Source organism: Petaurus breviceps, unplaced genomic scaffold (genome assembly GCF_028583685.1).
Source record: "Petaurus breviceps papuanus isolate PSGF00001 unplaced genomic scaffold, PetGlider_PUasm1.0 90579, whole genome shotgun sequence".
NCBI classification, from domain to species: domain Eukaryota; kingdom Metazoa; phylum Chordata; class Mammalia; order Diprotodontia; family Petauridae; genus Petaurus; species Petaurus breviceps.
The window spans coordinates 1,327,109-1,350,221 of NW_027187278.1; the positions used below are offsets into that span (position 1 = coordinate 1,327,109).

General features: G+C 35.3%; 1 pseudogene; it reads right to left on the minus strand.

Annotated features, from left to right (window-relative positions):
- The window catches only part of LOC138142445 (endoplasmic reticulum resident protein 44 pseudogene), a 79,738-nt pseudogene extending 56,728 nt beyond the window's left edge, over window positions 1-23,010 (minus strand).
- Between the last annotated feature and the right edge of the window lie 103 nt (window positions 23,011-23,113).

Genomic DNA, 23,113 nt, shown 5'->3' on the forward strand with positions numbered 1-23,113 from the left:
GTACCAGCAAAACAGCCATGTCTCCTCAGTCCTTGGCAGCTCAGGGGACAGGTCTCAAAAGTCCAGGGCAATTCAAAGCGGCCACCAGCAATCCTCTTAGTCTCTCTCTCTCTCCACGAGGTGCTGCTTCCAAAAAAAAATCTTCCGCCTCTCTCTAGTGTCTCTCCAAATCTACATCACCAGCTCCTCCCAATTCAGGACTTTCTTTTCACATCAACAAGCCCATCCCACAGGTGGGATTAACAAACTCTGGGTTTTAACACAATCAATTTGAAAACCAAGCCAATACAGGGGAATCTTTAATTGCCATTACTATCACAGCATATAAGCTTTTCCCTCATTGGTTCTGGTTCAAGGAGGGAATAACAACCAGTTAAACATAGGGCTCTATGGAGAAGAAACACAAAAAGTATCATTTTAGAGGGAAAGAGGGGAGGGAGAGGAGCTTCACATGAGATCTGTTCCTGTCACTCTTGATGCGAAGAAGAAATAGCATACTTTGTTAAGTATAAAAATATCCTACAGGCAGTAGGAGGGGGAAAGGGTTACGAAAGGGGGGTGGGAGTGGTTTGTAGGGAGGGAAATAGGAAGAGGAAAGGGGAGGAAAAGGAAGGGGCTGAAAAGGGAACACTGAGGGAGGCGGTCGTCCAAAGGAAAACTATTAAGGGGGGAAGGGATAAGGGAGGGAAAATATGAACATTAACAGGGGCAGAAATAGGATGGGGGGAAAGAAACAGATAACAATCATAATTTAAATGTGAATGGAATGAACTCTCCCATAAAATGGAGACGGATAGCAGAATGGATTAGAAATCATAATCCTACAATATGCTGTTTACAAGAAACACATCTGAAACAGAGGGATACACACAAGGTAAAGGTAAAAGGTTGGAAAAAAAAATATATCATGCCTCAGCTAAAGTAAAAAAAAAGCAGGGGTAGCAATCCTTATCTCAGATAAAGTAAAAGCAAAAATTGACCTAATTAAAAGAGATAAGGAAGGAAACTATATCCTATTAAAAGGCATCATCGAGAATGAAGCAATATCATTACTTAACATATATGCACCAAATGGTGTAGCATCCAAATTCCTAGAGGAGAAGGTAAAGGAATTAGAGGAAGAAATAGATAGCAAAACTATACTAGTGGGAGACCTTAATCCCCCCCCCCCTCTGAACTTGATAAATCCAACCTCAAAATAAACAAGAAAGAAATTAAGGAGGTGAACAGGATTTTAGAGAGGATAGGTATGATAGATCTCTGGAGAAAACTAAACGGGAATAAAAAGGAATATACTTTCTTCTCAGCGGTTCATGGCACATACTCAAAAATTGACCATGTTCTAGGGCATAAAAACCTGACAATTCTATGCAGTAAGGCAGAAATATTAAATGCATCCTTCTCAGATCATGATGCAATAAAAATTATATGCAATAAAGTGCCAGGGAAAGACAGACTAAAAACTCATTGGAAATTAAACAATTTAATCCTAAAGAATGAGTGGGTCAAACAAGAAATTATAGAAACAATCAGTAATTTCATTCAAGAGAATGATAATAATGAGACAACATACCAAAATCTGTGGGATGCATTAAAGGCAGTTCTTAGGGGAAGTTTTATATCCCTGAGTGCATACGTGATTAAATTAGAGAAAAGGGAGCTCAATGAATTGGGCATGCAATTAAAAAAACTTAGAAAAAGAACAAATTCAAAATCTCCAATTAAATACTAAATTAGAAATATTGAAGACAAAAGGAGAGATTAATGAAATTGAAATTAAGAAAACTATTGAATTAATAAATAAAACCAAGAGCTGGTTTTATGAAAAAACCAACAAAATTGATAGAGCCTTAGTCAATATGATAAAAAAAGAAAGAAGAAAACCAAATTATGAGTATCAAAAATGAAAAGGGTGAATCTACCTCCAATGAAGAGGAAATCAAAACAATAATTAGGAATTATTTTTTCCCAATTGTATGCACATAAATTTGACAATCTTAGGGAAATGGATGAATATTTACAAATATACAAGTTGCCCAGATTAACTGAAGAGGAATTAAATTACTTAAATAATCCCATCTCAGAAAAAGAAATTGAACAAGCCATCAGTCAGCTCCCTAGGAAAAAATCTCCAGGGCCAGATGGATTCACTAATGAATTCCATCAAACATTTAAACAGCAATTGATTACAATACTCTACAAACTATTTGGGAAAATTAGTGAAGAAGGAGTCCTACCAAATACTTTTTATGACACAAATATGGTACTGATACCTAAATCAGGAAGAGATAAAACAGAGAAAGAAAATTATAGACCAATCTCCCTCATGAATATAGATACAAAAATTCTAAATAAAATACTAGCAAAAAGACTACAGCAACTTATCTCAAGAATAATACACTTTGATCAGGTAGAATTTATTCCAGGAATGCAAGGGTGGTTTAATATTAGGAAAACCATCAGTATAATTGATCACATCAACAATAAAACTAGCAGAAACCACATGATCATCTCAATAGATGCAGAAAAGGCTTATTGACAAAATACATCCATTCCTATTAAAAACATTAGAAAGTATGGGAATAAATGGAGCCTTCCTTAAAATAATAGGTAGCATCTATTTAAAGCCATCAGCAAGTATTATATGTAATGGGGAGAAGCTAGAAGCATTTCCCATAAGATCAGGGGTGAAACAAGGGTGTCCACTATCACCCCTCTTATTCAGTCTGGTACTAGAAATGTTAGCAGTAGCAATTAGAGAAGAAAAAGAAATCAAAGGAATCAAGTTAGGCAAAGAAGAGACCAAGCTATCACTCTTTGCAGATGATCTGATTATATACTTAAAGAATCTAGTAAAAAACTACTTGAGACAATAAATAAATTTGGCAAAGTTGCAGGATATAAAATAAACCCACATAAATCCTCAGCATTCCTATATATTTCCAATGAAATTCAACAGCAAGAGATAGAAAGAGAAATCTCATTTAAAGTTACTGTAGACATTATAAAATATTTGGGAATCTACCTGCCAAAACAAATCCAGGACCTGCATGATCATAACTGCAAAACACTTTTCACAGAAATAAAGTCAGATCTAACTAATTGGAAAAATATCAATTGCTTATGGCTGGGTCAAGCTAATATAATAAAAATGACAATTTTACGTATAGTGCCATACCAATTAATTTACCAAAAAACTATTTTATAGAGCTAGAAAAAATAGTAACAAAATTCATTTGAAAGAATAAACGGTCCAGAATGTCAAGGGAATTAATGAAAAGAAATGCTAGGGAAGGTGGACTAGCTATACCAGATTTCAATCTGTATTATAAAGCAGCAGTCATGAAAACTACTTGTTACTGGCTGAGGAATAGAGGAGTGGATCAATGGAATAGATTAGGCACACGAGATTCAGAAGTCAATGACGATAGTAATGTATTGTTTGATAACCCTCCAGACCCTGGTTTTGGGGATAACAACTCACTATTTGACAAATCTGCTGGGAAAACTGGAATATAGTATGGCAGAAACTGGGCATAGACCATTATCTAACACCATATACCAAAATCAAGTCTAAATGGGTTCATGATCTAGGTATAAAGGTTGATACTGTACGCAGTCTCCTAAAACAAGGAATAGTTTACCTATCAGACTTGTGGGGAGGGAAAGACTTTATGACTAAACAAGAATTAGAGAACATTATAAAATATAAAATGGATAATTTTGACTACATGAAATTGAAAAGTTTCTGTACAAACAAAGCCAATGTAACCAAGATTAAGAGAGAGGTGGGAAATTGGGAAAGAATCTTTACAACCTATGTCTCTGACAAAGGACTCATTTCTAAAATATACAGAGAATTGAGTCAAATTTATAAGAATACAAGTCATTCCCCAATTGATAAATGGTCAAAGGATATGAACAGGCAGTTTTCAAAGAAAGAAATTAAAGCTATCTATAAGCACATGAAGAAATGCTCTAATTCACTATTGATTAGAGAAATGCAAATCAAAACTACTCTGAGGTACCACATTACACCAGTCAGATTGGCTAAGATGACAAAACAGGAAAATGACAAATGCTGGAGAGGATGTGGGCAAATTGGAACACTAATGCATTGCTGGTGGAGTTGTGAACTGAGCCAGCCTTTCTGGAGAGCAATCTGGAATTATGCCCAAAGGGCTACAAATACTTAAATACCGTTTGATCCAGCAATACCACTCCTAGGGTTATATCCCAAAGAGATCATAGAAATGGGAGAAAGACCCATATGTACAAAAATGTTTATAGCAGTTCTTTTTGTGGTAGCAAAGAATTGGAAATTAAGGGAGTGCCCATCAATTGGGGAATGGCTGAACAAGTTGTGGTATGTGCATGTTATGGAATACTATTGTGCTATAAGAAACGAGGAGCAGACGGTCTTTATATTTACCTGGAGAGGCTTAAAAGAACTGATGCTGAGTGAGAAGAGTAGAACCAGGAGAAATTTGTACACAATTACAGACACAACGTATGTGTGATGACCAACTTTGATAGACTGGACTCTTCTCAGCAATGCAGTGATATAAGTCATTCCCAAAAGACTCATGATGGAAAGAAATATGTGCATCCAGAGAAAGAACTAGAAAGAACTAAGTTTATATCCAGGTGGAAGCAAAATACCTGATCTTTTTCCTTCTCTTATTTGGTTTTATGTCCTCTTTACCATTTTTTCATTCCAGCTGGTACAATCCATCCTTATAACCTGACTAATGTATAATATGAAAGTATTTACAGATCCTATACTTGTCTATAAGCTGCCATGGGGGGAGAGGGGAGGGAGGGGGACAAAATGTGAAACTCAAGGAATTGTGGAATTGAATTCTGTAAACTAAAAGGAAACAGATTCATAAAAAATTTTAAAAAAAATAACTCACCTAAATATATAGTGAGAATAGAAGTTCTGAAAATGTCTCCCCAATTAGGGCAGGAGAGGCACATATCATTCTTGAGGTAAGTGTGTCCAAATTCGAAGCAAAAATGTAGTGTAGTATCTAAGTAAAGAACACATGAGACTCAGGTTGTGACTTTTGGCCCCTGATTTTCTTTCCTTCCTCCTGGTGTCTCTACAAAGTTCATATTTTAGTATGGCATAAACCAGGAAAAGGTTGCTCTGAGACAGCTGGATCCTTGTTGAGCCTAGTGTCTCACTTGTCAATTTACTGTTAAGCTGGGCAGAGCAGGTGGCTCAGTTGCTGCACCAGAGAAGTTGGCTGCTGCTACCCAGACTCCAGAACTTTGGTGTCTCAGCCCTTAAATTGCTTAGCCCTATCTCCCAGGTTTAACAGTTGTCTATCTGCTCCCATCCCAGCATATTCATTGATCTAAGATGAAGAAAACAATGAAGACAAAAGTAATAGAGGCCCCAAGCATTTATGGAAATTTGGGGACTGAGTAAGGAGATGAGACAATCCCTCTACCTACTTGGTGACTCACAGAAGTCTCCTCACTCAAAATTTACTGAGGAAGACAATCATATACATCAAGTTTTCAAACTTTTGTATGCATTATCACTTTTGGTTTATCAGACAGAAGATTCTTAGGGAAATACAATGCCAGCAACTAAATTACTTATGGGGGAAGTAGTCTCTTTATTTCTCCTTGTTTGGTTATAAGCAGAATAAGAATATGATGCATGACCTGTATAACTGATCAGGAAGGTAAAATCCATTCACTTTCTAAGAACAAGACATCATTGACCAGTTCCAGTCTTCCCGTTTCACAGTTTAAAGATCTATTGTGAGGGAAATAAACATGAAATAATAGTGATGTTTAAGAAATTTTTTCAAATCAGCCCAATATTCAGTACTGAAAGTCCAATCCAACAAACATTTATGAACTCTTTTCCCTCTATTTTTTCTGTCTGGGAAGCTAAGTGGATATAGTGCCAGGCCTGAAGTGTGGAAGACTTATCATCCTGGGTTAATAGCTGGATTTAGACACTTACTAGCTGTGTGACCCTGGGTAAGTCACTTAACTCTGCTTCAGTTTTCTCCTCTGCAAAATGAGCTGCAGAAGGAGTGACAAATGACTACAGTATTTTTGCCAATAAAACCCTAAATGGGGTCACAAAGAGTATGAGATGATTTTAAAATGACCAAACAACATCTATCTATCCATCCATCCATCCATCCATCCATCCATCCATCCATCCATCCATCCATCCATCCATCCATCCATCCATCTATCCATCCATCCATTTATCTATCCATCTATTCAAAAAGCATTTATTAAGCATTACTTTGTGTAAGGCGCCGGACTAGGTACAGAGACAAAATATATCCTTCCCTGGATCTTCCATTCTATTAGGACTCTTTTGTTTAGATCCCAAAACTAAGAAAATTGCCATATCTTTAGAACCTGAGGACACTTTGATGTCTTGTTTGAAATCTTCATTTTTGCTGTTTTTCATTTCTTTCAAATCATTGTTCAGTCATTTTAAATACCCACAAAAAGCACTGTGAATCCAGGCTACTGGTTTCTTATGTAAATAGAAAGCAACTAACTCCCTTTGGAGTTCTTCATCAAAATCCTTGATCAGAAATATTTTTATAGTTGGTACATCTGTTGGTTTATATCATTTTCACATGGCAGAAGGGATGTGTAACTTTATACTTTAAATAAGTATGACTTTTGAAAAAATATCACATAATAAGGCAAACTCACTCAAGGTATAAACTTCCCACCCACTGGGATTAACTAGATGATTCTTTGTCTCCTTCAGGACACTAGGGTGCAATTTAGAACACTGAAACTGTAAGTCACTGAATAGTAAATAATTAGGCTTCTCAGCCCAAAGTAGCAATGTAGTGATACTGGCTTATCTTTGTTTTTTAAAGGGATAAAAAGGTTGTAGAACTTATATGCATTTGTAAAAAGTGAAATTTATTATTTTTTAATAATTATAATATCTATGATGCCAGTCTAATTCACTGTGGTATCTTTCACTTTGAGTAATAGCTATTCTAAGGCTATACATGAAAGCCTCAATTTCTTGAAGATCTGTTCTCTGTAAGAGGCATTAGACTTGTTCTACATGGCCCCGGAGAGCAGAACTAAGGAAAAAAAGGCAAGTTTTGAGAAAGGCAGATTTAGGCTTGATGTAAGGGGAAATCTTCTGAACAATTAGAGCTGTGTAAAAGTGTATTGGGTTGCCTCGAGAGGTAGTGGCTTCTATATGACTGGAGGTCTGTGAGTAGAGATAGGATGAACACTTGTCAGGTATATGGGAGTGGGAATTCTTGGTTGGGTACAGATTGGACTAGCTGGTGCCCTGAGCTCCATTCTAATCAGAGATTCTGTGAATTTTTAAAAAAAGATCCTCATCTAGGAAATTCTTTCTGAACTTCATACTATTTTACGCAGTCTATTGCTTGATCATTTCTGCAGATGAACCAGTTAGTTTCAATGATGTTCACTCATTTTGGTTAATAAACAGAAACTCATAGGTAGAAATTATGCCAACATTTAGAATCATAATTTTTTTAATATGCTTATTGTTCCTCCTTCTAAAGAATCTTCTGGGATTTCTGTGGAATAACTGTTGACATTCAAAGAGATTTTAGGTTTGCAATTTGGGGATTTGGTGTTTACAAAAGTACTAGAACTCCTCCTTGGTGCTGCTATCAGAGGACCTAAATGGCACTCACTTCCTAGACCTTCCCTGTTAAAATTGAGAGGCATATCACTCAACAAACAGGGGACATGATTTGATTCATAGAATATACATTATACATGCATATACATCATAGAAGTATTATTGTATCTTATTGGGCATCATTAAGATTTGATTAAAAAAATCACATTTTAGCATTACTGCTACCCAAGATGTTTGAACCATAGTAGTATTATATCTTCCTCAAGGAGTTCTCAGAGGTGGATAATTATGATCTTTTTTATAGCTGTAGAGATTGTACAGAAGTGGAGAATCAAATGGTTATAAATTATATATTCCTAGCTACTCTGAGGCTTTATGGAAGTCATAATTCAATGTCTTCAATTAGGTCACAGTGCTTTTTTTTTTTGGTAGATAAAGATATTTTAGCCTACAAAATTCCTGACTACAACTGAAATCCTTTAAAATATATTTGGGAAATATTTAACAAAATTAAATAAAAATACAATACAGCATAGATAATGTTGTCAATATATTGTTTTGTGAGTTTCAGAAATTAAAAATCATAAGTACCCATCTAAAACAAAAGCAGGAAGGAGACGGATAACCTGCAAAACAGGTGGCTTTAATTGTAATTTTTTTACTTACTAAAATTATGACTTTAAATATTCCATTTATCAGTTTTCCTATTACCTTCTATAGTTATTATAGATTTTTTTTATTTTGTAAATTTTCATTCTTTCATTATTTCATTATTCATCATCAATTGAAACATCTCATGTTTCAATTAACTTAGCAAATGTTAAAACACTTTACCAAAGAACAGAAAAGTAAAATTGTAATTGAAACAAAAATTTATGTACTTTTAAATATCTTTAAAGTATATAATACATTTAAAATGATAGTACTAATCATATTTCTTGCTATTCTCCCTTTTATCTTTTGTGTATTTTTAGGGTATTTTTCTTTTCTTTACATTACTATCACTACCTGTTCCCCTCCACCTTGCATCTCCTCCCTTCAAAAAAGACCTCTTATGATATATAATTATAGTCAAGAAAAAATGCAATCTGTTATCTATGAAAAAAATTCTACTTCTTTTTTTACTTTTAGCCTCTCTTCTCTGCATAGAAGTATGATTTGTACTGCCATTGTGATTGGTTGTTGTATTGATCACTATTCTTAAGTTTTTCTAATTTGTTTTCATTTACATCAATTTAGACTTTGGCTGCAATCAGCCCTCAAATTCACACTTGCTGAGACTTAGTCATTCAACTTCAAAGAATAACCCAGGCCCAGGAAAAGTCCTTAGTCCTCTTAAAGATGGGCCAAGGAGAATGTTTCAGCTCTCTTAGACACTCAGCATGACAATTAACACTCAGTGTAATTTTTTAAGGTATTTATATACTATCACAGCTTTTCACAGAGAAAGTCATAAACAAATTTTATAAGGCAATTCTACACCATTAATATTGTTCATGAAAATTTGATAAAAGACTGATCTGGTTATAGGAGGAAATATAAGGGAATCAGTGGTATATGGGAGTGGGGAACCTGAAGCCTCAAGGTCACATGTGGCTCTCTAAGTCCTCAAGTGTGGCCCTTTGACTGAATCTAAAAGGATTTGTTCTGTAAAACATGGATTCCTTCAAAAGGCTGTACCCAAGGACCTAGAAGGCCACATGTAGCTTCTAGGCTGCAGGTTCTCCACTCTGGTATATATCCTGGTCAGGGCTAAATGTTCCAATTCTGCCCTAATTTTCTGTCATGGGCATTAAATTGCTTCTGGCCTACTAAATGAACCTATTGAACTAGTTGAGCTGAGCACTTATACTTATGATATACTTCCTACAGAGTTTTAATATTAATAGAAAGTTAGAAGGCAGATATTAAAAATCTCTAAAAAGGTTTGTATGCTTACAATTGCATTATACATGTATATTGTGTGGTAACTTAAATATATTTATTTTACAGATATTTTACATGCCTTTATTTTTTTAGAAATATACATTAAAAAGACATTTTATTATAATTTTTCTGATCATTTAACTCGAAAACATGCTTACTATTTTATTCAGTTTTCACTCTTTATTATTTTCTTGTACCTATCAACATTTTTACTTCCTTTTTTGTACTTCTTATTGTTTCTTCAAGGTATTGTGAATATCTTACTATCTTTTCTGGCTTTATAATTCATTTCTTTTTAGAGGAAAGTCCCACTTTTTAATCATCCTATCATATGCTCTTGCCTCCAAGTACAATTCCTTTATTCCAGGCATGAATTTCTTTATAATTATTCATTTTGTTTCCTAGCCATTACTTTCATGAAAAGGTTTGGCTGGTAGTGTCCCCAAATTTAGTGGATCTTTTTCAAGTTATTGTTTTGCAGATAATTAATACAGAATTCTTTCTACATTTCTGCATTTTCTTTAGGACCAAAATATAAAAACTTCACAGAGTAGATAGGCGATTATTCAATTTCTGTGATATAATTTTTGTCTTGAAAATGAGTTTTTATTCATATGTAGTTCTATAAATAAAGCCAATTAGACTGGGGACATGGATGTATTATTTTAAACAGTTATCTCAAGGAAAGACAGAGAAATAATGAACAATTGGACCGAAGAGATTGAGAACCAGTTATTGACTAAGTATGGAAAGGCTTATCAATGGTAGTAAGATCATTAGGTCATGCATTTTATGGAAACAGAAACTCATAAAGATATTTTAAAATAGTTTTTATTAACCAGACTGATCTATATCTGCTTGTCTTATTTTTAATAACTTAATAAGCATCACCTATGTGTGAATCCAAGACATCTTTTGATAAAACTATGGTAAGGCTTTGGTTTTGCCAAACATTTTTTCTATGGCATAACATATCTTTACTTTCATTTTATTGACTTGAATAATTGTTGAATGACAAAGAACATTTGACAAAGAACAGTCAAAAAAACTGTTTTAGAGGCACTGTCCTTAAAATAAATATTTCATATATGTTTTAAATTCAAAAAAAATTCTTTTATAAACCATGGGAAAATCTTTGATTTAATGATCATCTAAGTATTAAAATTAAATAAGGAAAAAAAAGAAAGAGAAACATTGACTTAAGGGGAAGAAATATTGGGTAAGGTCAAGCTAGAAACAAGATCCTTACAGATGAGGAGGTCTGGAATGCCTTTGTTTTCTGGTGATATTTTGCTCATTATATTAACTTCCAGAATACTACTGAATACCTTTAGTGATATTTATGACCACTGTTGTATTGGGCATGGAGACCTCATAGCTGGCCTGCTGGCCAGTTGAGTCCAAATGTTGGGCCTTCGTTATTGATCTGTGCTGGGCTCGGAGCCTCACACTGGCTTGCCTGGACACTGCCTTTACTGGGCTGCACTCTTTTCCTCTTTTAGCCAAATGTGACAGATCTTTCCAGTAGTCCAAGTTATCTTGGGCTGGAAAATTGCTTCACTCCTAAATTTTGTGGGTTCTACCACTTTAGAATTTGTTTGGGGTCATAATTTCAAGTTATTTTTAGAGAAACTGGAGAGAGTTCAGGCAACCACCTGCCTTTTCTCCACCAGGCTGGCTCTGCCTCTCCTGAATGCACATTTTTCTTTGAGGATTTATATGTAGGCATTTAGACACTGCTGTCTTCTTCTGAATTGGTGTTTTGATATTCCTTCAATAAGTGTAATAACTTTCTATAGTCAGGTTCTTTTTTTCTTATTTTTTTCCCACCTATTTTGCGACTTGTAAATTTGGGCTCTGCTCTTGGGGTGGAGGGGCACTGTCCCAGGCTTCTTGCTCTGGGGGATTGGGGCCTGGTGCTGTCCAGATGAGCTGGCCTGATGTCCTGAGACAGCAGGGCCTTACTTTTGACCTGCACCAGGGCTTCCTCCCACTGGTTTGGTGGGGTACAGCCTGCAACTGGCTTGATTGGAGGCTACCTGCACTGGACTGCACTTCTCTTTTATGTGAGTGACATGATCCTTTCCTGCTTACCTTTTGTATTATCTGGAAAATTATTTTACTTCATCTTTTTGTTGGTTCTGCCACTCCAGAATTGATTTTAAGGCATAATTTTATAGTTGTTTTGAGGTGAATTTGAGAGAGCACAAGTGAGTTCCTAAATATTCAGCCATCATGAGCTCCTCCACTTCAGTGCTGTGCTGGCACCCAGACAATCTAAAAACAAACACAAACCTGAAGAAGGTGGAGGAAGAACATGTTAAGATTCTTCATTCTTAGTTAACTACAAAGTCATTGTGAGCCAGCAGTGTGATATGGTAGATAAGAAAATAAATGTGATCTTTGACCATGTTGAGAATTACTTAGATAGTTTCAAAAGAGAATCAGGTGACAACTTTTCTGGATTCTTTGTTGATGAGACCAGATCTGGAACATTAGTTTCATTTCTTGGAGGCCACATGTTAGAAAGGAAATTTATAAGTTAGAATTGTTCATTGGAGGAAATGACCTGAGTTCAAACCCAGCCGCAGACACTTAACACAAAATCTAGCCACATGAACTTGGGCAAGTCGCTTAACCCCAATTGCCCCCTGCAAAAAAAAAATGAATTTCTGTCTTCAAGGAGCTTATATTTGAATGAAGAACTCAGTATGCATGTATATAAGAATGTATAGAACAAAGTTGAGGCAGAAAGAAGGTAACTTTAGTTGTGAGAGGCCCTATTAATTGGAGGAGGATACCAGGAAGACTCATATAAAAGGTTCCTACCAACTCTAAAAATTTATTAAATTACTATTCTTGGAGCAGAAATGTTTTATGATTTTCAGGGTACACTGAATCTCTAAATTAGAGAATCTCTTACCAGTATTATAAAAAAAGCATGAAAATTAAACCGATCATGTATGTGAAAACATCTCTTTTAATCTTACTTATGTTTAGTGCACTTGATAAGTCAAATCTACCTAATCTCTGGTTTTGTTGCAAAACGGTCAAGTTCATTTAAGAGGTCTTATTTTAAATTGCTACATATGTCTCCAATAGGAAGTAAGATTTATCAAGAATTGGAATCAATTTAGAAGCATCCAAAGTTATATTTCATTTTACTAATATAAAAAAAACAATTAAAACTGATTATCTAAAGAACTTGGAAGTACTCAAGTACAAACTGGTTCTGGAAAACAGAAAAGATTAATTAGGTCAAGGAACATAAAAGACCAGGTCAGGAACTTATTACTCCCAGTAAATAGCAAGATGGTGTTAATGTGGTATTTAACACTTGGAAATTAACAGCTAGGAACAAGTTAAAATCAGCAGTCTAGGGATGGCTATAGATAGGAATAAGGCAAAGTAAATATTTGAGAACAGAACTTTATCACTGTTCATGTGGCAAAAAAAAAATCATATATGTTTATACTTAGGGCTTTGCCCTTTCAGTTTTCTTTCTTTTTAAAGTTTATTGGGGGTGGAGCCAAGATGATAGAGAGAAGGCAGGCAATTTTCTCCTCCAAACCCCTTCAAATACCTTTAAATAATGCCCTAAAACAAATCCTGGAGTGACAGAATGGGGTGAAACAATTTTCCAGCCCAAGAAAACTAAAAAAGTTTGGCAGGAAAGGTGTGTCACCATACTGGGATGAGAGTGGAGTGTAGTCCAGTGCAAGTAGTGCCAGCACAGACCAGTCTCCAGGAAAACAGGAGCAGACCTTGGGACAAATGAATCAGCAGCAGGTGGTTACTTTTGGAGCACTCAGAGCATAAACAGCAAGTGGGTCAGAAGGAGATTACAGGGATCTCTTTGCTGACACTGGGGGCAAGGTGCCATTGTTTTGTCCATTCTTAGATCCAGGTTGCAGTCCTGGGTGGCAGTTCCAGGATGAGGAGGAGCACTAGCATATCAGAGGTTGTGGCCTCAGTGGAACAGGGACCCTCATCACAGTTCTGGGTAAGAAAAGGGTGCTTGCAGTTGCTCATATATCAGAGCACAGGCCTGGAGAGGAGTAAACACACCTCTCCTTAGATGATACTACCATGGAAAAGCTGAAAATGTACAGGTCTCTAGAAGTGTCTGGAAAACATTTGCAAAAAAAAATCCCTGAATCTTGGGACAATGTGCCCTCCACCCTGGAAACAGAACCCCACTTTAGCAGAGAGTTTAAAAATCAAGAAATATGCTGGGAAAGTGAGCAAGCAAGAGAAAAAAGTAATTCTGGTCAGAAGAAAGTTACTATAGTCAAAAAGATCAAAACAAATTCAGGAGAAGATATCAAAGTCAAATTCTTATATCCAAAGGTCCAAGAAAAATCTAAATAGGTATCAGGCCATGGAAGAGCTCAAAAAGAATTTTAAATATTGAGTAAGAGAGGTAGAGGAAAAATTGGAAAGAGAAATGTGATGGATGCAAGAAAATCATGAAAAAAATAATAAGCAGTTTGGTAAAGGAGGCACAAAAAAGTATTAAAGAAAATAACACCTTGAAAATAGACTAGACAGGGGCAGCTAGGTAGCACAGTGAATAGAGCACCAGCCCTGGAGTAGGAGGACCTGAGTTCAAATGCAGCCTTAGACACTTAACACTTACTAGCTGTGTGACCTTGGGCATGTAACAACCCCAATTGCTCTCTGCCCTCCAAAAAAATGCAAAAAAAATAGACTAGAGTAAATGGTACAAGAGGTACAAAAGTCCAAGAAGGAGAAGAATGCCTTGAAAAGTAGAATTGGTCAAATTAAAAAAAAAAGGTATACAAAAATTCACTGAAGGAAGTATCCTTAAAAAGCAGAATTGGCCAGATGGAAAAAGAGGCACAAAAATTCTCTGAAAAAAGAACTCCTTAAAAAACAGAATTAGCCAAATGGAAAATGAGTTACAAACCCTCACTGAACAAAATAATTCCTTAAAAATTAGAATTGAGTAAGTGAAGCTAACGACTCTATGAGATAACAAGAAACAATAAAAGAAAAAAAGAAGAATGAAAGAAGAGAGGACAATGTGAAATATCTTATTAGGGAACAAACACAAAAACAACAACTGACCTGAAAAACAAATCCAGGGGAGATAATTTAAAATGATTGGACTTCCTGAAAGCCATGATAACAAAAAGAAAGTCTAGCCATCATCTTGAAAGAAATCATTAAGGAAAACTGCCCTGATACTCTAGAACTATAATGTAAAATCGAAATTGAAAGAAATCACTCATCACCTCCTAAAAGGGGTTCCAAAATGAAAACTCTCAGTAATATTATATCCAAATTCTCATGTCCTCAGTCATTAGAAAATATCGTAAGCAACCAAAAAGAAATAATTTAAATACAATTTAAATAAATACAAGATTTACCATTTTTTCTATTAAAGGTTCAAAGGTCTTAGAGTATGATATTCCAGCGGAAAGTACATTCAATGAGATCGAGGACTCTCAAATATTCCTGATGAAAAGACCAGAGCTGAATAGAAAATTTGACTTTCAAATATTAGAAAAGCTTAAAAAAGTAAACAGGAAAGAAAAATCTTAAGGGACCTAATAAGGTTAAAATATTTACATTCCTACATGGGAAGACGATACTTTGTGACTCATAAGAAATATCTCATTATTAGGACATTTAGAAGGAGGACATATAGACAGAGGGCACACATGTGACTTGAATATAATGGGATGGTATCTTTAAAAATGAAATTAAGGGGTTAGAAAGAGGAATTTAGTGGGAGATTGGGAAAAGGAGGAGTACGATGGGGTAAATTATCCCACATAAAAGAAGCAAGAAAAATATTTTACAGTGGAGGGAAACATGGGGGAAAAGTGAAAGGGAATGTTTGAATCTTACTGTCATCAGAATTGACTCAAAGAGGGAATAACATTCATACTCAAGTGGGTATAAAAATCTATCTTACCCTACAAGAAAGTAGGAGGAGAATGTGATAAGAGAAAGGGGGTGGTGCTCAAAGAAGGGAGGGTGGATTGGAGGAGGTAATAGAAGCAAAACATTTTTGAGGAGGGACAGGGTGAAAGGAGAGAGTAAATAGAAGAAACCGAGGGTGAAATAGGATGAAGGGAAAAATAGCAATCATAACTGAAAAAAAAATTGAAGCAAGATTTTCTGATAAAGGCCTCATCTCTCAAATATATAAAACAATGGATCAAATTTATAAAAATATGAGCCATTTCCTAGTTGACAAATGAGAAAAAAGTGGTCAGTTTTCAGATGAAGTAATCAAATCTCTATAGTCATATAAAAATGTTCTAAATCACTATTGATTGGAAAAATGCAAATTAAAACAATATTGAGGTACTACCTCATGCCTATTAGATTGACTAATAGGGCAGAAAGGGGGAATGATAAATGTTGGAGGGGATGTAGAGAAATTCAGACACTAATGTACCATTGGTGGAGTTGTGAACTGATTCAACCATTATGTAGAACAATTTGGAATTATGCCCAAATATTTATAGCAGTTCTTTTCCGGTAGCACAGAATTAGAAATTGAAGGAATGCCCATCAATTAGTTAATAACTGTACAATCTGTGGTATATCATTGTGATGGAATATTATTGTGATATAAGAAATGATGAGTTAGATGCTCTCAGAAAATCCTGGAAAGACTTACATGAACTGATGAAAGTGAAATGAATAGCACCAGGAGAACATTGTACACAGTAGCAACAATATTGAAAGATGATCAACTGTGAACAACTTAACTATTCTGAGCAATACAATGATCAAAGAGAACTCTGAAGGACTTATCATGAAAATTGCTCCAGTCCACAGAGAAAGAACTGATGTAATTTGCATACAGATCAAAACATAGTTTTAAATTTTTTCTTTCATTTTTTGGGGGTTTTATTTTGATTTTTTTTTTTTACAACATGACTAATATGGAAATATTTTTTGCATGATTACATGTGTAATCAAATCGCTTGCCTTCTCAATGAGTGGGGTGGGGAGGGAGGGAGGAAATTTGGAACTCAGTTTTTAAAATGAATGTTGAAAATTGTAATTGGGGAAAATACAATATTAAATTAAAAATACAGTTTATTTTTTAATTTAATTTTCCATTCAAATTCTCTTTTTCCTTCTTCCCTCTCCCTCCCCCTGCCTGAAATGAGAGGGCAAGAAATATGATATGCATTTTACCTATGAAGTTATGCAAAACATATTTCCACATTAACCAAGCTATGAAAAAATAAAAACAAGAGAAATTTTAAAAATAGAAAAGGAAATACGCTTCAACCTGTACTTAAAGTCCATTAGTTCTCTATAAAGAGGTGGATAGTATTTTTCATCATGAGTCCTTTGGGATTATTTTGGATCCTTGTATTGATCAGAATTGCTAAGTTTTTTTCTTAATTGATTACCTTTGTAGCATTTCTGTTATTGTGTATATTCTTCCTTTTGATCATTTCACTTCATTTTGTATCAGTTCATAAAAGTCTTTTTCTGAAAACCACCCCCTTATCATTTCTTATAGCACAATAGCATTCCAGTGCCATCATTACTATAACTTGTTCAAATATTTTCCAATTTATTGGTATCCCTTCAATTTCTAGTTCTTTTCTACCACAAAAAGAGTTGTTATATGTGTTTTTAAATTTATGGGTCCTTTTCCTTTTATTGGGTCTCTTCTGAGTATAGATTTAGTGACTCAGTTTTCATTATCTTCATTAAGCTATATTACCTATACTTAGAATTGAATTGAATTTCTAACATTTTTATTAAAATGCATCTTTATCTTTCTTTAGTAACTTATAAGCATTCTTTATTCCCCAGTGCAGCACACATTTGGAATTTAACTATGTTTTGTGGCATGATTGCTTTTTTTGTACTTTGATACCTAAAAGACCCCACTATTTTACCATTATCCTAATATTTTGGAACATATTGATAAATGTCTACTAACTAGGCACTATTAGGAGACATTGAAGATGGAAAGACAAAAGCAAAATAGTTTCTATCTTCAAGAAGCTTATATTCTTCTAGGAGCTTATATTATGATGAAGCAGTCAACTTGCATGTATATAGTGAAAAAAGAATTTTATAAATAGTCAGGACTAGACTGGTCTCCAACCAGTGGGTGGCTTAAGCCAAACCAAGCAAGCTAGAGACAGGAGAGTCAGGAATCAAATATCAGTTTAAATGATTTCAAAGTGAATAAAAGTTGTTTTTTTTTGCAAACTGAATCTACTGTCCCCTGCCAAAGTAGAAGGGTTTAACATGCTGGGTAGGACTTATAAGCCTAAAAAATCACAAAAAGGCAGAACCCAATACAGTTATCCTTAGGTCTTCAGTAAATAGTTCTTATAGCAGGCCCATATGTGCAGGCATTTTGGGGACAATGTAGGTTTTCTTAAATCCTGTGGGAACAATCCTTAATCACTGCATAAGGGACACAGCCCTGTCATTGCTCAAGGGGGTGCAGAACCAGAGGCAGTATGGCAGGACCAGGAATGCAGCCTCTGGTTTGGTTCCCTTAGAGGTTACAAGTACAGGTGTCAGAAGATGTGATTGATTTCCTTCTGCTGCAGCACATGAGTTGCTTCTGACTCTCAGGTCCCTGGGATATAGGGAGAACACCTAGTGCTGGTCAAAGCAATACATTTTGTCAGAGGGTGAAATCATCTAGGGGGTGAGTGCAAGGGATTGTTGTTATGCAAAGCTCTGAGCACAGCCTGCTTTCTGGACCTTAACTCTGGAAAAATAGGGTGTAGTCTAATATTTTGACAATAGGAATTTACAAAACACATCTGAAGCAGAGAGAAGGTAACTGGTTTTGAGACTCTGTTAATTGGAGGAGGATGGGATATGAGCAAAAAGCAAACAAACAAACCAAAGCAACAAGCGGCTACCATAGGTGGAAGTGCAATGAAATTAAGCGGAGGATGCAATTGTCTCCCCTCCATTGTAGCTACTCTGAAACTTCAGCTTTTTAACTGTCATAGAAAGCCAATGTCTCCATTAAGTTCTTGTAAAGAAAGAAACAAATTAAGACTAAAATATAATAATTATTTTATATGAATAATTTAAATAGTAGTTAAAATGGAAACATATCTTGTGCCATCAACTTCTTGGGACTATTGTTGTTGTTGTTATTATTACTAAATGAAGATTCTTACTTTAAATGGTGGCAATTAGATTAAACAATGGATTGGATACTGCAAACTCTTTGGGAAACACTATTCCTGATACTGCCTATGTCCTTGAAAATGTCATTTAAAATTTCTGTGGTTCAGTTTCTCTGTATTTAAAATCCTACAGCAATATGAAACATAACTCCTTGGAGGAGCAACTAAATGAACGGGGAACATCAAGTGTGAGATGTCAACATAGCTGATAATTAACTAGAGTCTGTGGTAGCAGTCAATAGAAGGGTAAACTTTTCTTCTCCCTCAGTCAAGGAAGTAATTGAGCAGAGGACCTATAGGTGCTGTCAATAAAAATTGAAAGTAAAATATGGTGGAAATAGTCTGAGTTTGCTCTGATACTAACTGTGTAAATGTTAAATGTCTACAGAGTAAAATTGCCATCAGAGGTTAACCATTTTGGGGGAAAGCTAGGTGTTTTAGTGAAGTGGGGGGATTTGATTAACCTGCTAGAAAGCATATAAAATTCAAGTCAACAAGCATGTGTTAATTTCTTACTGTGTACAAAAACTGTATTTGGCATTGGAAGACAGATAAAATACTAAACATGTCTCTGAGGGGCTAATTGAACTGAGAGGAATAGCAGGAGCAACACACACTGAAATAAGCACTAAATAAACAAAAAAAATGTCAGAAGTGCAAAGCAGAGGCCTGGGACTGGTGTATAATTTCATGGAAGAGAGAACATCTGAGTTTAGCTTAATATATATATATATGTATATATATATATGTATATATATATATACATATATATATATTTCAGCTAGTATTGATGGATGTGTAGGAAGAGTGCATTCTAGGACAATTTGTGCAAAAATAGGATTATATAAATGAACAGGATGAAAAGGGAACTGACAATTACTACAGTTTGGACAGAGTATTTAAAAATCAGGTAAGACTGAAAAGTATGATAGATAGATAGATAGATAGATAGATAGATAGATAGATAGATAGATAGATAGATAGATAGAGATTGTGAAGAGTCTCGAATGCCAGTATAAGGATTTTAATATGCCAAGTAATGTGGAGTCATTTTCTAAAATTTTTGTTTATGTTTTATTTTGTTTTTAAGCAAAGGAATGATATGATCTGTGTGCTGCTTTAAAAAAAATATGCTTGGCAGCAGTTTGAAGGATATATTGGAAAAGGGATTGACTGGAACCTAAGAAACCTCTTTTATGTCTATTAAATGGCAGAGGAAAGTAAGAAGGCTGAAAGTCAGAGGTAAGGCAAGAGTGCATTACAGGAAAGGGGGAGGTGGTACCCTTTTCAAATGCACTGAGTTGGGAGATAAAGTGTTATATTCAGGTAACAGCTGATCATCTTGTTTTACTGGATCATAGGGTGTATGAGTCAAAATAAAATTATATGAATGCTTGACTGAAGATATTATACATTGTCATAGAGATAATATGGGGAGAATAGAAACCCTCAAAATTTTTAATCACTGTTATGGCCTGAATCAATCTGTGCCTTAAGAAGATTATTTAACTGTGAATATGGGATAAACAAGGAAAGAGTATGGAAGAAGATAGGTTTATAACTGGAATGATACCTATTGCAATAGTGCAATAGGTAAGTGGTAATAAGGACTTGAACTAAGTTGGCAACATGGTGGGTAGAAAGAAGGGGATGGAGAGGAAAGGAGAGGAAAAAGTCAAAATCCCCCCCCAAAGTTATCAACCAGGGTTATTGAGAGCATGAAGTTACCCTCAATGGAAATGGTTAAATTTCAAAGAAGGGAAGATTGAGAGAAAAATGATGAGCTCAATTTGGAACATGTTGTGTATGAGGTGCCAGTGAAGATGTCAGCCATTTGTTGACGGTATGGGACTGGCAAACAGCAGGAGAGATATTCAGGATATATAAGTGAATTTGGTAGTTGTCAGTGTAAATGTGAAAATTGGGCATTTGACATCAGATAAAATCATTAAGGAAGATTATAGAGAAAGAAGAGGCTATGATCTAGGATTGAACTTTGGACGACACCTCCATACAAGGGGTGGGTGTGGAAGTAGCTTTATTATCCAAGAAAGGAGTCTAAAGGAAAAAAAAAACGTTGACTGATTGGTTTGTTTGTAGAATTATAGGTAGAATGGAAGTAACTTATCATCATCACTAAAAATTTGAGATGCAACATGGAGAGCACAATTTAATATTGCAGAGAGAGGTGAAAAAGAAAAGAAAATCTGAAATATTAGATAATAGAGAGAAGGAAGTAATTTACCAGAAGATAATTTGAATACTATTCTTCTCTCCAGAGGAGCAAAGCATAGATGTTGCAGAGAGGCAAGAGAGAAATAACTTCCTAACATTTAAACCTATACAAAATGAAACTGGCTACCTTTGTAGGAACTTGGGTTCTCCTCACTAACGGTCTTCAAATAAGACCTGAATGACCACATTTGTGTGTGTGTGTGTATGTGTGTGTGTGTGTGTGTGTGTGTGTGTTTTACAAGAGAATGTTTTTTTAATAATTTATTTTTAATTTTTAACATTCACTTCCATAAAGTTTTGAGTTTTGAATTTTCTCCTTCATCCTCTACTCCCCCTCCCCAAGACTGCATGCCGTCTAATATAGGCTCTACTTACATATTCACATTAGTCATGATATAAAGAAAAGTTAGAACTAATGGGAGGAACCAAAAGAAAGAAGAAACAAAACACAACAATAAAAGAAAAGGAGAGCAAATCGTATGTGTAAATCTGGATTTAGCCTCCACAATTCTTTCTCTGGATGTGGTTAACATTTTCCATCATTAGTTTTTCAGAGTTATCTTAGATCCTTGTATTGCTGAGAAGGGCTAAGTCTGTCAATGCCAGTCATCACATAATGAGGCTATTATTGTGTACAGTTTCCTTTTGGTTATCCTCATTTCACTCTGCATCAGTTCATATAAACCTTCCCAGGTTTTTCTGAAGTCCACCTACTCATCCTTCCTCAGAGCAAAATAGTATTCCATTACATTCATATACGGCAACTTATTCAGCCATTCCCCAAGTGATGGGCATCCCCTTAAACTTCCAATTCTTTGCCACCACAAAAGAGCTACTATAAATATTTTTTTTCTGCATGTGGGTCCTTTTCCCATTTTTATGATCTCTTTGAGATATAGACCTAGAAGTAATATTGTTGGATCGAAGGGCATGCATAATTTTATTGTCCTTTGAGAATAGTTCCAAATTGCTCTTCAGAATGGTTGGATCAATTCAAAACACTACCAACAATGAATTAATGTTCCAATTTTCCCACATCTTTTTCAACATTTACCATTTTCCTGTTTTGTCATGTTAACCAATTTGATAGCTAGAATAGTGGTATGGTATAGGTTGATACAATTTGCTTCTACATTCTCTTCCAAATAAGAAATTCTGTAAGGTAAATTATCTATAGAGAAGAAGCAGGACTAACTCATGTAGAAGCCAAAAAGAAAATGGAAACAAAGAAAAGGAGGTGATCGGTAGTGTCAAAAGCTGCAAAAATATCAGTCCATCTGGGAGTATATAAGAACTATGTGTCAGGCACTATACTGAGTCCTGAGAATACAAATGCAAAAAGTAAAAGAAAATCTCTGCGCTCAAGGGGCGTGCATTCTTTTGGAAGAGGAAAAAACCATGTATACATGTAAGAATGTACAAAGTACATAAAAATGAATACAAAATAGTTTCAAGATAAAGTCACATTTGAGGGATGTGAGGGGGTCAGGTAAAGCTTCATCTAGAAAGTACCTTGACCTTAGTTTTTAAGAAAAAGCAAAATTTGAAGAGCAGAAAGAGATAGGTGATGACAGCAGAATAAGCCTATTGGAAAAGAGTGAAGGTATGGGATAAAGATGAAAGGAGAGGGACTGGTTGACCTTTGTGAGGAGAATGGCTGCTTATTCATCAGAAAATGGAGGGAAATAGGAAATGATGAAATGGTGGGAGCTGAAGTCAAAAGACTTGGAAGTGATGAATGGTATTTGTCAAGTAAGGAGGGGAGAAAAGTAAATTATCAGTGAATATCCTTGATTATTTGCTTTTCCTGTAAAGTATGAGGCAAAGGCCTCAGTTGAGAAGATTAGAATTGGGGAATGAATACATTTAGAGCCTTGAGGAGGGAAGAGAAAATTCTTTGTCCATATGACCTTATGGTTTGTCCTTTGTTCCCATAGAGGACCATGACATCAGAGAGGTGATGACATGACTTGCAATTGACTTTCATTTGAGAGAGGGAGGGCTTTGCAAAGTTACCTGCCACACTTTCTCCTCCAGAGCCATCTGGATCCACTGGCCATATATTGATCAGTATGACTGGAGATAGCCCAGGGTATTGTGGGAGACTGACATCCTTTTAATCAAAGTTCTTTTCTTTTTTTTTTTT